An 18,151-nucleotide genomic window follows, 5' to 3' on the forward strand; every position below is an offset into this window, starting at 1 on the left:
AATTTAGTGACACCATATTTTGTCAGTTACTCTCACCTAAGTGATCGGGTCACCTCTTATTTTCAATACTAAGAGATTTTATCATCCAATGGAAAGTTTTTCTATGAAAGCAACTAAAGATTGACATGAGCTTTAAAAGAAAAGGCTCCTTGAGTCAGGATTTTAGGCATCCCTTATTTATATAAATATTAGGATCCCACTACCTTACAATTAATGTATGGTACATCCCTCACATGGATAGTGAGTGGGTCCCACTCATACACTGTTCATGAGTGAGGGATGTACCTTACATTAGTTGTAAGGTAGTGTTTGCCTAAACATTAATACTAAGTTCATTTGAGAGAGATACTGATCACTATCCTAATCTGTTACTAAATAAGAAGAACCTCATCAAGATTGATCTTACTCATGTCCTCCACTTTCTCCAAGTAATCATTGTATTCTTCCAGTGATGGAAAATGCTTTTCTCGTTTATTATATCTAAACAAAAAACAAAATAGTTAGTTGACTGCCTCGAGGATGCTTGACTATACAACTATAAGTATAACGGTAGAGGAGATAAGTACTCAATGTTGCGACACTGATACAGAAAAGGGAAAACACAAACATACACACACATAGAGAAGCAGAATAAGCAAGGTTCTTGAATATGCCCATGGCATTACGTTTTACAGAAAAAAAATAAAAAATAATGAAGAAAGAAAGACTGCTTGATATAAATGATACAACAATAATGCCATATCTAGAAATTAAAACCACATGGCAGATTAGTCACTTTCGAGATTTTAGTACAATTTCAATTAATAAAAGCTTCACTCCACTTCCAATACTGAAAAGAAAGAGTGCAATTTGATGATCAAAGATTCTTTTTCAGCATTTTTCTCGAAAAATTAGAGTTCAAATTCACACAATATCTAAGACATATCCAAACAAAAAAGCTCAACTGGATTTTACTTGTTGCTAATTACAAATCACAGAGAGAGGGCGAGAGAGAGAGAGAGAGAAATACATGCTAGCAATCTTCTTCCTGATTGCCAGCTCCCTGTAGTGAGGATTGGAACTGAAGATTACCATTTTTGTTATCCAGTCAGCCTATTCTTCTCCTTTGGTCCCTTCATTTGAAGCAGCACAATTTGTTAAGAGGTAATTGTGTATAAAAGATACAAATAAGAATGAAATAATTGAGGACATTTGCACTGTGCATACCTCTTCAAAACACACTTTCTGCTGGCAGCACTCAAGGATTTGGCCCACCGAGTTTAAGTATCCCAAAAGCACCTATCTGAACAGTAAATACTCAGTTGTAGGGGTGGGAAAATTTTCTTTACAAAGTGAACCGAACCGAATGGAATCGGTTTTATTAAGTTAAAAACATATCTGCACAGTAAACACTTTCGGTTCGGTTTGGTTTCTTTACAGAAACAGGTCTAAAAACATAACTTAATATGTTTATTAAGTTAAAAACATATCCTCTTCCTGATTGCTAATCACTAACATTTTACAAATTGAACTAAGTGCTGGTATTCTTGAACTATTAAGTTAAAAACAAAGAATTTTAAGGAGACATTTCTCTTGAACTTTTTTTGGTGATTATTCTTAATAAATTAGGGAAGTCAAGAAACCGAGATCAGTTAATCATGACAAGAACTAATTACAGAACACAAAATAAAACCGAACCAAAACAAAAACATTCAAATTCGGTTCCGAAACGATAACCGACTCAAATTCGAAAAACCAAACTGAATAAATTCTGTTCGGATCAGGTTGTCGGTTTGGTTCGGGTCCTTTTTTTTGCCCACTCCTACTGAGTTGGTTTAACAACCAACTAAAAAATCAACAAAACAGATGACGCAGATTTTCTTTTGCAGTATCATCATCATGAATTTGAATATTTTGTTTTCGTTAATCTTGGCACACAGCAGCAACACAATAAACCACCAGGACAGTACACGATAAAGTAATTAACAGATGAGTGTCTCTTTTGGTTTTTTAGTCCATGCTGAAAATCACTAACCCATGAGTGTCTTATTTGAAGAAAGACCATAAGCCATTATTATTATTTTTTTTTTTGGTATAATAAACCTGAATCAGTCCAAATAAGCCCGGGAAGAAAAGTTGGGGTTTTCTTCAAAACTAATAGAGCTTATCTCAACTGTTCAGGGCTTATGGGATAAGTTATAAGACATGGTCTTTGCTGTAGTGATTAAATGCTCATGTAATATTTAATAATGGCCGCTAAACTGATCAACTACCCTAATTATGGCTATAGCCACAATTAATCCTCTTCCAGCTTTCATAACAGAAAAAACTGCAAAGAGCATGTCCATCTTTTCCAGAAAAGAATGCTCTCTGTTTCCTGGTTTAAGTGACAAAGCTTCTGAGGATGGCTAGAAAGAAATACAAAGAAAAAGGATCAACCTTCTTGAAGTTCCTAACTGTGACTTCTCCAAAAACTTTGTAATATCAATAATAATAATGTTTCTTCTTTATTTTTATTTTTTTGCACGCATCGACTGCTCTTTGTTCGAAGAACTACAGAACCTGTCTGTTGCGCAAGAAGCATGAGTACAGGGTACTTTGCATCAGCGGTGGCCGAAAAGATTAGAGATTTTACTGAAATTTAGACAATTTCATTTGGCTTTTTCAATATCAATCCTCACATTTGAGAAGACTATAACAAATCCAGCCAATAAGATGATCAATGATCACCCTATAACTTGAATCTAATTCTTATGAACAACAGAAGAATTTCAATATCAGATCAAAAGTGCCACTTTACGAACAATTTTAACTGAATTCTTCAACATATCAAGACTTCAACATAACATCAATGCGATGCATAAAATAAAATTAAAACATATCACAATTGAACCCACGTTAATCTATCACAATTGAATAAAAAAAAGAAATAAAATCGTTGCTTTAATTGCTTGAATCACTGAATTTCTACCAGCAAGAAAATAGACCCATGACACTGACCCGTAAATGCGGTGGCTTTTTACCCTTCAGTCTTCACTCTTCACAATCGAAGCAAATGGGCAGAGACAGAGCTACAAGTTGTTCTTCATCTTCTACTGAGAACAGCAATCAGCTAAAATGAAACCTCAGCACAGATCTTAGAAACTGAAAAACACATTACAAAATCAAAAACCCAGATTCAGAAAATCTCAATTTAGAAATTCCATATCATAAAATCAAAAAAATTCAAACCAGAAATAACGGCAAAGAAAAAAAAAAGAAAGAAACTGTGGACAAAAGATAGAGAAACTGACCTCAGGTGCGGTTGATGGACGGTGACGGCTACTTATCTCAGATGTGACGGACGGAATGAAGTCGTGGGCTGTGAGATTTGGGGAGAAAAAAAAGTGACGATGTGTATGTAATCCACGATGTATATGTAATTATCATCCGTTCGGTTTCAGTGTTGACTGTTGCTAGAGGTGAGCAAAAAAACCGTCCACTAGAGAAAATCCAACCCTTCCATTCCGACCGGTTTTAATTTTAAAAAATAATCAAAATATATAGTTTGTAAAAAAATTTAAAATATAGGCTTGGTATTCGGTTCACTCAACTGAACCGAAAAATCGAATTATTCTTAAAATTTTATTTAAATAGACACGTGTTAAATTTTAATTGGTTACGTAAGATAACTAAAATAGGCATGCACACACACGATTATAGGTGTATATATATATTTAAAAATTATTGTTGGTGTTTGTTTTTAAATTTTCTTTTTATTTTTTGTTGTAAGTTTTAATTGTTGTTATTTTTATTTGTCTTTACAACATCATGTTTATATAGATAGAGTATTGGAGTTTGATTATGTATTTTGAAATCTTAATATTTCATATTTTGCAAGTACCTTATTAGTAGTTAGTAAGATATTAGTAATAAAATGTGTTTTGAATACTTTGTATTTATTGTTAATAATTGTAATGAAATTAGGATAAATTAATTATTGAAAAAAATTATTACATTCATGAGACCTAATGGGGTAAAAATTTAGAAATTCAAAATAGGCACAAAATCGAAAAAACCGAACCGAACCAAACCGATCCGAAAAGATCTGTTTATGTTCGGTTTTTATTGAGTTCGGTTCTTATTTAGTTGTTTTTTATAAAATAACCGATTTAAATCGGTTTTGCTTAATTTCGATCCGAACCGTGCCCACCTCTAACTGTTGCCAACCGATCAAATTCAGTTCTTATACAACCGAACCGATAACCGACCCGAATTCAAAAAACCGAACTAAATAAATTCAGTTCGGATCAGGTTGTCGGTTCGGTTCAGGTCCTCTTTTTTGGCCCACTCCAACATGGAACTACTCCTATATAAGTCCAGGTCCAACATTTCAATTCTGGCATAAGACTTTATGTCTTTATTTCTCTCTCTCGCTATGATTATTTAGGACTTCTATGAGGATATCCACTTCATGCAAGAAACTTCATTAGGAAATAGGGGTGGACGCCATATAAGGCCAAAGGGTGCCATGGCCCCCCCAGGATTTTAAAATATTTTGAGATTTTTAAATAAAATATGAATAATTTACGTGAAATGTCCACACTGACCCCTGTATAATTAATATATAAGGTTGATAGATTAGATAATATTGTAATTTTATAAGTCCAAAAACAAAATAATTAAAACAATTAAATCAATCCCAAAAGCCCACTTTTATTTTTAAAAAGAAAACAAACTTTCGTTAAAGTCTTTAACTTTCTGCAGCCCAAACGCCCACTTAAGTCACTTACGATGGCATCAAAATAATTAAAAGAAAAAAGAAATCAACCACAAAACCCATAACATCAGCCAACAAATCGCGATCGCGAATAACATATCCCAAAAATCACCTGTAACTCAACCGAAATCCCTAAATTTCCCAGTAGCAAACATGAGAAAGCCATAAAAAATTAATCAATACTTCAAAAGGAAAAATGCAGAAGCCAATATCAAATCTCCAAATATTGAAAATTCACTAGTCTCACTTACCAATTCACCAAATTTTAGAAATCCACCTTTAAAATCTCCAAGAATTGAGACAAATCCAGTTAATACTCAACTTTTGGAGCATGATCCAAGGTTGCGTCCACAAATATGGGTTTATGATGTTAATCAACAGGATGAAATCCGCATAGCATACATAATGGCTGGTCCATATCAACCAAGATTTTCATAGTATCCTAAATCTGGACCAGAAAAGCACCTTCATCGTTTTCAATCTTCATGGTTCGATTCTTTTCCTTCTTGGTTGGAATATTCACCTATAAAAATGCTGCTTTTTGTCTACCATGTTATCTCTTCAATACACCATCTGCACATCCAAAATGTAATGCTTATACTGTTAAGGGGTTTAATGTCTGGAGAAAGGTTAAAGATGGGAAAAATTGTGCCTTCCTTAATCATGTGGGAAAGGATCCGAATTCAACTCATAAAAAGGTTGAAAAATCATGTGAGGATTTGATGAGGCAATCTCAACATCTGCCACAGGTATTTAATCGTTATTCCTCTCAAGAAATTGAAAATAATAGACTGCAGTTAAAAACTACAGTTGAAGCAATTAGATACTTAACTTTTCAAGGTTGTTCTTTTAGAGGCCATGATGAGAGCAAAAAATCATTAAATCGTGGAAATTTTCTGCAATTATTTAAAGCATTTGCCTCTAATAATGAAAAGATTGCAGAAGTTATACTTGATAAAGCTCCAAAATATGCCTCCTATATATCACCAAATATTCAAAAAGAAATTTTACATGTCTTTTCCATGAAAGTGAAAAAGGCAATTCGTGAAGAAATAGGAGATGCAAAGTTTTGTTTAATTGTAGATGAATCACGCGATGAATCGAAGAAAGAACAGATGGCCGTAGTTTTGAGATTTGTTGACAAAGATGGTTTTGTGCGAGAACCTTTTTTTGGACTTGTTCATGTCTCTAACACTTCTGCAGTGACCTTGGAAGATGGGATATATACTCTCTATTGTCTCATAATAATTTAAATATTCAAAATATTCGAGGGCAAGGATATGATGGTGCAAGTAACATGCGGGGTGAGTGGAATGGTTTACAAGCTTTAATTTTGAAAGATTGTCCATATGCTTACTACATTCATTGTTTGGCCCATCGACTACAATTGGCTTTAGTCGCAGTATCTCATGAGATTGTTCCTATTCATCATTTCTTTACTAAACTGGCTTCTGTTGTAAATATTGTTGGTGCTTCTTGTAAGTGCAATGAAGAACTGAAACGTGCTCAAGCTGCTGACATTGAGTACATGATTTCCATTGATGAGCTTGAGAATGGGAGAGGGCTTAATCAAATTGGCACTTTACAAAGGCCTGGGGATACTCGATGGAGTTCTCACTTCAAGTCAGTCTCCAATTTAATAAAAATGTTCAGTGCAACATGTTCTGTTCTACTTAATATCATTGAAGATGGCACTAATGCTTTCCAACAAGGAGATGTTGATGCTGCAAATGAGGCAATGACTAGTTTTGAGTTTGTTTTTATCTTGCACCTTATAAAAGAAATTATGGCAATCATTGATATACTTTGTCAAGCTTTGCAATCTAAATCTCAAGATATTTTACATGCTATTAGGGGTGTTCGCGGATCGGATTTTACGGATTGGACATCAATCCATATCCGATCCATGATTTTACGGATTATAATTTTTCAATCCAATCCAATCCACGGATTGATTAAATTCAATCCAAATCCAATCCATACATCTGCGGATCGGATACGGATTTGACTCAATCCATATCCAATCCATACGTCTGCGGATCGGATGCGGATTTAACTCAATCCATATCCAAATCCATCATTTTACGAATTGATTTGCGAAATAAAATAATTTTACTACCAATTAAATTTAAAATTAAATAAAATTTAAACAAATTAATTGTTTGTTTTAATAATACATTCAAAATTTTAAAATATAACACATCGAGATTAATTGTTTAAATAAAACTATAATAATACGTTTAAAGTTTTAAAATATAACATACCAAAATTAATTGTTCAAATAAAATTACAATAATATATTAATATAATATCAAAATTAATTGTTCAAATAAAGCCATCAAACTTCATCAAATATGTTCTTGTCAGCTCCCAAAATCTCTGTACGTATAAGATAAGAAAAATGTCAATTTTTAAAATAGAATAACAATATAAAGTCAAATAATAATCAAAAAATAAAATTAAAGTTAAATTGTTACATTTTACCTGTCTCAATATGTTCAATCTCATCTATTGCTTCATCAAGATTTATCGGAGTTGAACGTAGCCAATTTTGTGTGCAAATTAATGCCTCCATCGTCCTTGTAGATAGTGAGCACCGATGTGGATCAAGAACACGCCCACCAGTGCTAAATGCTGACTCAGATGCCACAGTGGAAACAGGCATGGCCAAAATATCTCGAGCAACATAGGACAAAATTGGATATTTGGAAGAATTAATCTTCCACCAATCCAAAACATCAAAACTCTCATTTTCTGGGTTCTCACATGATTCTAACAAGTAAAGATCCACTTCTGTTTTGCACTCTACAAAAATGTTGTCTTTTAAAATCCTCATATAACCCGAATCAAACATTTCCCTAGCATCAACCTCAGTATCAACCTCTAAATCTTTTTCATCATTGACAGCATCCATTCATTGACAGTTAGGAAAAGTAAAAGAAGCCAATTCAAAAAGAAAAATCACGAAATTCGTGTGTTACATCCAGAAAAGGCAATATGATTGTTAGATCCACATAAGCAACATGATTCAACCACCCCCCACAACAACTCTTTAATCTTCATTTTTTTAAAAAATAGCCCATCAAACAAGAAATTAACAGATTCAGTTTTACCACAGAACAAAAAGCAAAAGCAACCGAATGTTTACGAGTACTGTACCTGGAGAAGGAGATAGAAACACCGTGGTAAGGTTTAATAGTACTCGTCGGAATCGTGAGTGACTGTGATGGCAGGGAAGCAAGAACCAGCTTAGGGTTTTTTTTTCGTTTGCAGGTCGTGACCACTGATTTGCGATTTTGCGTTATGCTAAATTGCTAATGCTAGTTGCTTTTGGCGTTATCTAATTTACTTTTGACTTTATGTCATTGTTACTTTCTTTTTTTTTTTTTTACAAAAGCTTTAACTTTCGTTTTGGTTTTGGATGAGGATGACTTTATTTCAATAATTTTTGACCGATTTGATCATTTTTTATTTTTTATTTTTATTAGATAATGATTGTTATGTTACTTTACTTGATGACTTTACTTTTTTTTAATTTTTTAATTATTAATTTAATATTTTTTATTTTATAATTTTATTAAATAATGACTAAATTATATTATGGTGCTTATATAATTATCATATTTATAATATTTTTAAAATAAATAAATAAATATTTTTTTTTGCGGATTCACGGATTTTTGCGGATTCACAGAAGTAAATCCATATCCAATCCACCGATTGCGGATTTTTAAAATTTCAATCCAATCCAATCCACCAATCCACGGATCGGATTTATACGGATCAGATTTTTACGGATCAGACGGATTGAACGGATCGGATCGGATTCTGAACACCCCTACATGCTATGCAACTTGTTTCATCAACTAAAGCACTTATGCAGAAATTTAGAGATGATGGGTGGATTACTTTGCTTAATTAAGTGAAATCATTTTGTGAGGCTAGAAATATAGATATTCCAGAAATGAATGCTCATTATGTTGTAAGACAAGGTCGAGCTCGATGTCAAGAAGATTACTTTACTGTTGCTGAACATTATAGGGTAAATTTGTTTTATGCTGTTATAGATTGCTAATTACAAGAGTTAAGTAGTCGATTTAATGAACATGCAGTGCAATTGCTTATACTTAGTTCAGCACTTGATCCTTGTGAATGTAAGGAGTCATTTAGAATTGGTGATGTTGGTCAATTGGCTGACAAGTTTTATCCAGCAGATTTCACATACGTTGATAAAATGAATTTAAAAATCTAACTTGAGCATTATAAGTATAATGTAGTTCAACATCCAGAGTTCAAAAGTTTGTCGACCATTCCCGACTTAAGCCAATGGTTGGTTAGTACTAGAAAAGCAACAATATTCCCCCTTGTCTATAGAATAATTGTTCTTGTGCTAACTCTTCCAGTGTCTACTGCAACTACGGAACGATCATTTTTGGCTATGCGTATAGTAAAGACAAGACTTCGCAATAAAATGGAGGATGAATTTCTTACAGATTCATTGATTATATACATTGAAAGGGAAATTGCAGAAAAATTAAGTATTGAATCAATAGTCAATGAGTTTCGAGATATGAAAGAACGTCGTATTCCATTTTAATGTTGGAGATCCTGATTTTGGTGGGTTTAGTATCTTATGTTAAGAATATTTTGTTGCTTGAGGAAGCTTTTTCTCTTTACAGTTATGATGGTTTTTGTTTAAGTTTTTTATTTTCTTTTGATAGGTTCAGTACTTTAACACTTGGAATTTTGTATGGGTGGAGGCTCTTTTGCTTTGTAATCATCTTCCTTCATGAATTATAAATGTAAATTTTTTTTTTCATTTAGTATCTTGAAATTTTTTTGGATGATTTGGGCTGGTTGTAATTTATTACTTCTAATAGCATCAAAATTATAAGTTTAAATTTGGCCCCCCTTAAATTTCCTCCTGAGGTCCGCCCCTGTTGGGAAATACTTTTTTAATCTTGGGTTAGACTTTAGATTTTGTTTCGAGGACAGTTCTTATAATGTGGGAGTTATTTCAGTTCTGATGGTTTCAATTATTGCAGTTCTGATGGTTTAAAGATACACTCTATCGTTATTATCATGTATGTCTCCCGAAAATATTTTTAGTTCAATTCCTCCTTTTTTTCCTTCAACATTTTTTGACAGGGTCTTTGCAGACAACACATTTACCAATATTTGTTGATGTAACTATCAAGGTACATTTGGTTCGATTTTGAATTTGTCTTTTTAGTGACACACTGTGAATTAAGCTTTGGATACCATCTTATTATTGGTAACCAGATGTTGATGGCTGGAACAGTCGAGGGAGACAAACTATTTCTGAGTTACTGATATGGTATGTACGCATTTTTATTTTGGAATTTGATCTAATTTTTTGACTAAATGACCTCTTTAATGATTTTAACATTATATCTATTTAATTATTCGATGCCTGGTTATGTAATTACCTCAACCAAATGTCTGCTAACATTATAACTTATCTGTCTCACAATGCTTTTTATAGGGTAATAAATGTTTCATTCCATAAGTTCGGAGATTATTTTCTAGGTATAGGGGATATACATGATACTGGTTACAGGAAAGGATGATGGTATATATTGATGATGAGAGATACCATGGAAATTTTTAGACCTGGTACCGTGGTCCTCCAATAGGGTGCTGACTCATTGTCTGGGGATAGGTTAAGATGCTCCAATCTTTCAATTAAAGGTCATGCAGAATGTGTCAAATTTATGAGATCATTTGATGTGACTCTATTGCTGCTAGCTGGTGGTTGTTACACTATTCAGAATGTTGCTTGTTGCTGGTGCTATGAGGTATAACTTCACTCTTAATATCACATTGTTCATTCATAAAAGGCTGTAAATGGTTAAATAGCAACGCATTTGGTCCCCTAGGACAATGGTTTGCCCGTTAAAAGTAGTTCAATCACGTCGGGCTAGCAAACTTTGCTATTATTTTAGTCATTTGTATCAATTTATTTGTTTCCGAATTCCACTTAAAGGAAACGATACCTAGGAGCATTATTTCTAGCCTCTATTTTTTTTTTTCAATTTCTAACAAGGCATATATGTTAGTTATAAAGTCCCACGATCTGATGTCTTTTCTTTTGGGGTCCAACTATATCTTTATTATCTCATATAGTTAATGCATTTTATGCAAGGCAGACAGGAGTTGCACTTGATGTAGAGGTTGGTGACAAGATGCCACAGCATGAGTATGATAAGTCTTCTGGTCCGAACTACACTCTTCATGTTGCTCCCATTAACATGGAGAATAAGAAATCGCGCCAGTTACTTAAGGAAATAAGGTTGTCGATTATCTCTTACAGCTTTAACATGCACCCCGTGTTCAGTTTCATGAAAGAGTAAAGACGACCTGATACTGTACTTCCAAAGATTGGTTATTCCACTATGTATTTTGTTATATCTATTTGTTCTTGCATAAGTCACTGCCTTTATGGAGTCATAAGATTATTTATTGTCAAAGAAAAAAAAGAAACTTATTCGACATGTGATATTGTGTTGTTATTCTCTATTATGGGTTCCTCACCTTATCCCGGTATTGAAATCTAATACAATTGTGATAATATGGGATTTTTTTGGGGTGACTGCTTATGCAATCAATTCACTCTTTATTCCAAAGGAAAATACTAGGGAGCGAGAGGAATGAGAGAATGACGAGAGAAACGGCAGCAGTTGTTGCCGTTTCGCTTCTCGTTCCTCTCGCTCGTTAAAACATTAAAAAAATAAAAAGAATGAATAAAGAAATGGGTGCGTGCAGAGAAAATCCAAACCTTATCTCGACTTTCCTCTCTCCTCACGCTCCTCTCTCACGCAAATCACCATTACCTCCTCACACTAGTGTCTCACGCAAATCACCATCTTCTCAACTCCGGCAGCTCAACTGGTCACGACTTCTCTCTGGCAACTCAACTGGTCATGGCTTCTCTCTCCAGCAACTCAACTGGTCATGGCTTCTCTCTGGCAACTCAACTGGTCACGGCTTCTCTCTCCAGCCGGCAACTAGTCACGGCTTCTCTCTCCAGCCGGCAACTGCTCACGGCTTCCCTCTCCAGCCACCACCTGCTCACGGCTTCTCTCTCCAGCCAGCTTTTCACCGCAAGCAGCACTATTTCCTCCTCTCTCTCGGGAAAATTAAGTAAGCAAAATGGTGTCTTTTTTGAACTTGTTCTTTTTCTTGTACTTTTCTTGCATTTTCTCGGCAAAATTGATTTGTATCTAGATCTGATTTGGGTTTTAGTGTTTCCGTTTCTAAGAAATTGGTATGCAAAATTGTTTTGGAATGTAATGGGAAGTTTGAATCTATTGTTAATTTGTTGGGTTTTTGCTTTTGCATTCAGCTAACCCCACTTGATGAAAAATTAAAATAGCTATGAGTGGCTTGATGATGTATTCCTCTTGAGAAATTAACAGCAATGGACAATGTAATTAAACTCTCAAGTTTGACTTAAATCTTAGTAAAACTACCCTTGAGAGAAGCTTCTCTCGCCCATTTCTTGTCAGATAGTTCAAAGATTGAGATAAGTTCTAGGCAGCGATGATTTCTTTATATGCCGAAAGTGCCTTGTGAAATTGATCCTTCGAAGACTTCTATACAATAAGCCAGTGCCCTGCAAGAAAAGTGATGGATATATTGACGATTAAAGAGGCAATCAACAAGGCAAATTAATGCAGTTCATTTTTCACTTTCTTCTTTTATATATATTTTTATAACAGCGTTGAATTACTAGCGTCATTAATTATTATAGACCAATAATGACTTTGGCTCAATAGTCAACTCAAAAGAGGATTTTTACTTGCATTTGAACATCTCGTTCAGGATTGCATGGTTGCTGTAATTTTTGCTCTGTTTTATCTTATTCAGGATTGCATGTTTGCTGTAATTTTTGCTCTGTTTTGAACTTCTAGGATTGAATGCTTGCTGTAATTTTTGCTCTGTTTTATCTCATTCAGGATTGCATGCTTGCTGTAATTTTTGCTCTGTTTTGAACTTCCAGGATTGCATGCTTGCTGTAATTTTTGAATGACGATATCATCTAGTACAAATGAAACTCGGAATTCATTGCAAATATGTAACGAATGCGGTGAGTAAATGGAATTGTTTACATCACGTACTACAAAGAATCCAAATCGCAAATTTTGAAAATGTAAAGGATGTAAGAACTTTGAATGGGTAGAAGACCGTAAATCCAGTGAAGAGAAAATTGATTTGTTAGTGGAGGAAGTTAAAAAGATGGCATTGGAGATTGAATTCTTGTCTGTTAAGTTTCAATTATGTGAAGCGCAAAGGAGATTGTTTAATGATGAACTTCGAAGAAGACAAACACCATGTTATGATTTCATTAGAATACTTGTAATTATTTACTATGTTTTATATTCAAGATTTTTTTTAAGTTCTTTTAATTTGTTCTATGAACTGAAAAAACTTGTAGGCAAATATAATTTGTATTATTTTTCTTAAGTTCTTATAATTTGTACAATTTTGTTCCCTTTTATTTTCGTTTATTACATAGCCCAAAATGGACTGCATTTGTGACATTTTGGTTAAACACTTTCAGATAAACTAGATATTTTTACATAACCAGGTGTTATCTATTGTTTATGTGACCACTTGCTGGATGGCTATCATCCAGTCTGATATTTTTACACTTATCCTAGCAAATTGAGATGCCTTCTTCAATGGCGCTCCTCTTATTATTTTCTGTGTTGCAGCATCACCGAGATGCAGTTGCTGGTACCACCAAACGAATTGCAGCATCACAAGTTCATTGATAAAATCTAAACCAAACCAACCATGAAAGTTTGTCCAGGCAAGCCATGGAATGATAGTGAAAATACTTGTAAACATTAATACAAATCTAAGTGAATGATAGTGAAAATAATCGAAACAAGTTCAAGTCAAAATCAATTTGTCGTCTCAAGCCAAATCTAACTGAAATGATAATGAAAATAATCGAAACAAATACAAGCCAAACATCAATTGCGGCGATTGTTGTCTTCATTACATTGTTGATGTAACAATTGTTGAAAATTTCCACTTGCAGATCCTTCATACGTCATCGAAGGAGAAGAATAATGCCACTGCAAAGCATACAGTGGGACTGGTTGCTATAATATACAAGAAATTAAAATATCATTATACATTTTAAAAATTTGACAACGTAAAATATAAGTATGCATTAAGAAATTTATAAATGTAAGTATACTTACCGTGTGCCAGCTTTAAGGAATTGGCTGGTAAATATTATTTCCACCAACTTGAAATGGGTATACAAGTATCTAAAAAAAATTGTAAAATTCATATTAAAATTTTAAAATTAAAATTTACTTATGAATTTGTTTCTTACATTATAATAGCCTAAACTCCCGTGCTGATTGAGATTTGCATTTACAGTGCTTCCTTCGTGAAACGTCTACATATACTCAACAACATACTTAGTTACATATGTTCAAAATAGTTGAACTAACATTAATAATAAAAACTCACAAAAATAAACCATGTCCATGTTGCTCTGTTGTATGTTGCTCTGCAGTGTGGAGATTTCATTAGCCATTTCAAAAGCTGCTGAAGCATTTTCTTGCAAATCCTGTAAAATTATAATATACAATAAAATTAAGATAACATTAAGATAAAATAAAATTATAAAACATATATATGCATTCACACGAACCTTATTTTTTTCGGTTGTCTTGTTCTTTTGGGCAGGTTTTTGTTCGGAGTGAAGATTGTTTCCTCAAACAAGGAGGACGCCCTTTACGACGTGCCGCTACTGGATCATTAATTACATGTTCAATGTTGTTGCTGCTACAACTTACTTCACCAATAGCAGTTGTTTCCACACTTGCACACCGAATTTGCTTGGGCAGATCCTTCATTATTTTATTAATCCAATCCAACACAAATTTGTAACTACTCTCATCATCAGCAGCTATGTTTACAACCTTAATGAAATCAGTACACATTTTGTCATATCTCTCCTGCTGAATGGATAAATTCTGCACACCATAACTAACTTTCACCTCACTATAACATCTACTCACATCTTTCCTCCACCTTGATAAAATGTACATCTTTGAAAGTATTTCAATACCGTGTCGTAACAGCACTGAAAGTGCATGTCTACAAAGAATTCCCCTGAACTGAAACTTTGAGCAGATACAGCTAACATCACATTCAGTTTCATCAAAAACAACTTCAAAGTTTTTTTTTTTTTTTATTGCCCAAGTGATTAACTGATTTCATAAATTGACCCAACAGAATCCACTATATCACAATACATCAGTGCAGTTAATTCTTACTAGAATTCTTTGAACTTAGCAATTATGTACAACTTCTCAACTTGTTTCTCCATCTCATATCTTGTTACACATGGAGTGTTTTTACTTAAACACTTGGCATCTGCTTGCCATTCCAATTCAGCTTTCCTTCACAATGCATTTTCATATTCCTTCACAAACTGCTTTAAATTTATTTTTGAGTTAACAAACCCATCAAAAAATGCATTCATACTTTCACTTCGCTGAGTTGTTGACATTCCCGCCCAAAAACTGTCTTTCAAATAGCATGGAACCTAACGATACCTCTCATTATATAAACCATTTAACCAAGCATTATTCCATAAATCATATGTTGTAATCAGGTCATGCCAATCTTCCTCAAATGCAGCAGGGCTCAACGAATCATAAACAGCAGAAAGTAACGAAGAAATAATACCTTAACGTTCTTTAAAAGCCCCTAACTTCTCAGGCACCTTCTTCATTATATGTAACAAACACCATCAATGCCTAGTCGTAGGAAAAACATTCTCAATTGCCTTTTGCATTACTTTATCTTGGTCAGTAATAATACCAATGGGAGGAGAATCGGACATGCATGATAGCCATGCCTCAAATAGCCACGTAAATGTCTTCGTATTCTCGTGAGAAATCAATCCGCATCCTAACAAAATAGACTGCCCATGATGATTAACTCCAACAAAAGGGGCAAACGACATATCATACTTATTCATAAGATACGTGGTGTCAAATGTGACAACGTCCCCAAATTATTTATAAGCTCCCCTGCTCATCGGATCTGCCCATAATACATTCTTCAATCAATCATGCTCATCCAAGTCAATGCTAAAAAAAAAACTCATCGCATTCTGCTTGTTTTTTCTCGAAGTACTTTAAAATTGCCATAACATCGCCTTCTCCAAGTTTTAATCATCTTGCTTTATCAAGAAGATTTCTACAATCTTTTTCTAAATGACACATTTTCATGCCACCAGCTTCGACAACAATAGAATTAAAATTTTAGGCAATGTTAATTCCCGTAGAATCATTCATTTCAATTCGCTTTTTTATACTTGCACTAATTCTACGGTTACAAGGGAAATATCTTGCTTTGTCCGGACTCAATCCATGATTATGCTGAAGGTTTAAAGTTCGAAGAATCCATTTTCCCTCTTCATTTACACAACCTCCGATTTTAGCTTCACAACCAGTTTTCACAATAGGTTTCAGCTTCAGCATATTAGTAGATCTACTATCTGCTTTGCTGCTACGGCCACATGCAAAGGTCGCATATTTTACAATCGCGTCGCTCCCTTTCTTACTCGTTAGCTTCTTCACGGGAAACCCTTCTTGTCTACCGTACGCTTTGTAAAACTCAAACATTTCCTCATAACCATCGAATAACATACTAAGAGTTGGCTCAAATTTTTCCAGCGGCACATCTTCAATTGCACGCTCATTTTTAAAATTTTCCATTCCTACAAAATAATTAACATTTATATTCAGTTTCAAAAAAATTAAATTTACAAAATTTCTAAACCAAATAGAATTGAAATAAAACAAAATTCATAACATAAATCGCAATAACTCCATAAGCAGAATCATTTTCAAAATTGACATATGACATTGCATGCAGAAATAGATAACCAAAAATAAAGTATCCTTGTGAAACAGAAAATTTACAGAGCATTAACTGCTAATGTTGTCACTTGATAAACACACAAACTTATGGAAACACCAAAGTTGAACAAGCTCAGCAACTTAGCTTATTACATTGCTTAAATTCCAAAAGCTTAAATTCCAGAAGATTAAATTCCAACGAGACCCACCAAAATAACAAGCTTAAATTCCAACGACACCCACCAAAAGAACAAGCTTAAATTCCACAAGACGTGCAAGATCATTCACATAACAGAAAAGTAAAAGAAAAAGAACAAGTTGAAAAAAACCACCGCTCACTTAATGTTTGCCGAGGGAGCCGAGAGAGAGGGGGAAACAATGCCACTTGCCGTGAAAGGCTGGCTGGAGAGAGAAGTCGTGAGCAATTGCTGGCTGGAGAGGGAAGCCGTGACCGGTTGCTGGCTGGAGAGGGAAGCCGTCACCGTTTGCTGGCTGGAGAGAGAAGCTGTGAACAATTGCTAAGTTGAGAAGATGGTGATTTGCGTGAGAGAGGAAAGTGAAAGCCTGCATGAGAAAGAAAGGAAAGTGAAAGCCTGCTAGATTTCACGCGCCATTTCTTTATTCAATTTTTTTAATATTTTAACAAGCGAAAGGAACGAGAGTTGCTGCCGTTTCTCTCATCATTCTCTCGTCCCTCTCGCTACCTAGCAGCACTCTATTCCAAATACTGATGATTGAGAAAGAAGCGTGATGTGCTTATTTTATATATTATTTATCTTAATTTTTTATATTTATCATTGTAGGGTTATATTGGAAAAAGAAACTTAAAAAGAAAATAATCAAAGAATAATAGTAAGAGTTAAAGATTAAGTAGGAAGCATTAAAGAAAATAATAATTAAAGATTGATTTTCATTATAAATTTGGTGGCAAGCTTGGCGCATATTGTGATTTATTAAAAAAGCAAAACTTTTGGCATGGCTTTAAATGGCAAGCATGTGCACAACTTTTGGAAGGGAATCTTAGTTATTAATTAAATAATTCAAATTCTTTATGAGCTTGTATTTAAAGGAGGCGGCTGGCAAAAAATCTCAAATTTCGAATGGACATAATAATGTATGATATATAACTGTCTTATAACTATTTGATGAATACCTAACTGTTAAAAAACAAAATTCTACTACCTTATATTTCTACCATTAAATTTTCATTAACGACTTGAGACAGTTATGTACCTCACATTATTATGTAAGGTAACAAGTAATTATCATTTAAGTGATCATATCGGTTTTCTACTTAAACGCATTTTATGTTGGTGTCCTACTTGATGAATGAAGCCCATTTTTTCAATTTGTCAGCTTCTCAATGCACTTCTAATTTGTCCAATTTGCTTGTTAGGAAAATGCCTTTGGCAACTATCATCCTCATTTGACGGAAACAAACTTTAGCAGTGTATATTTATGATGACAGTATGTTACAGACATCTCCCCCCGC

At 34.0% G+C, this 18,151-nt stretch overlaps 1 long non-coding RNA gene across 2 annotated transcripts; it reads right to left on the reverse strand.

Moving 5' to 3' along the window:
* Window positions 1-231: 231 nt before the first annotated feature.
* On the reverse strand, window positions 232-3,475 carry LOC112097708. 2 transcript variants are annotated; one of them, XR_002905204.1, is made up of 5 exons: window positions 3,273-3,475; window positions 2,980-3,123; window positions 1,207-1,282; window positions 1,010-1,112; window positions 232-480 (listed from the first exon to the last, which is right to left on the reverse strand). It is a non-coding gene; the product is annotated as an uncharacterized LOC112097708 (long non-coding RNA). The 2 variants fall into 2 exon arrangements; XR_002905203.1 differs by lacking the exon at window positions 232-480 and having other exon boundaries at window positions 695-1,112.
* Between the last annotated feature and the right edge of the window lie 14,676 nt (window positions 3,476-18,151).

Source organism: Citrus clementina, unplaced genomic scaffold, assembly GCF_000493195.1.
Source record: "Citrus clementina cultivar Clemenules unplaced genomic scaffold, Citrus_clementina_v1.0 scaffold_5, whole genome shotgun sequence".
Taxonomy (NCBI): Eukaryota; Viridiplantae; Streptophyta; class Magnoliopsida; order Sapindales; family Rutaceae; genus Citrus; species Citrus x clementina.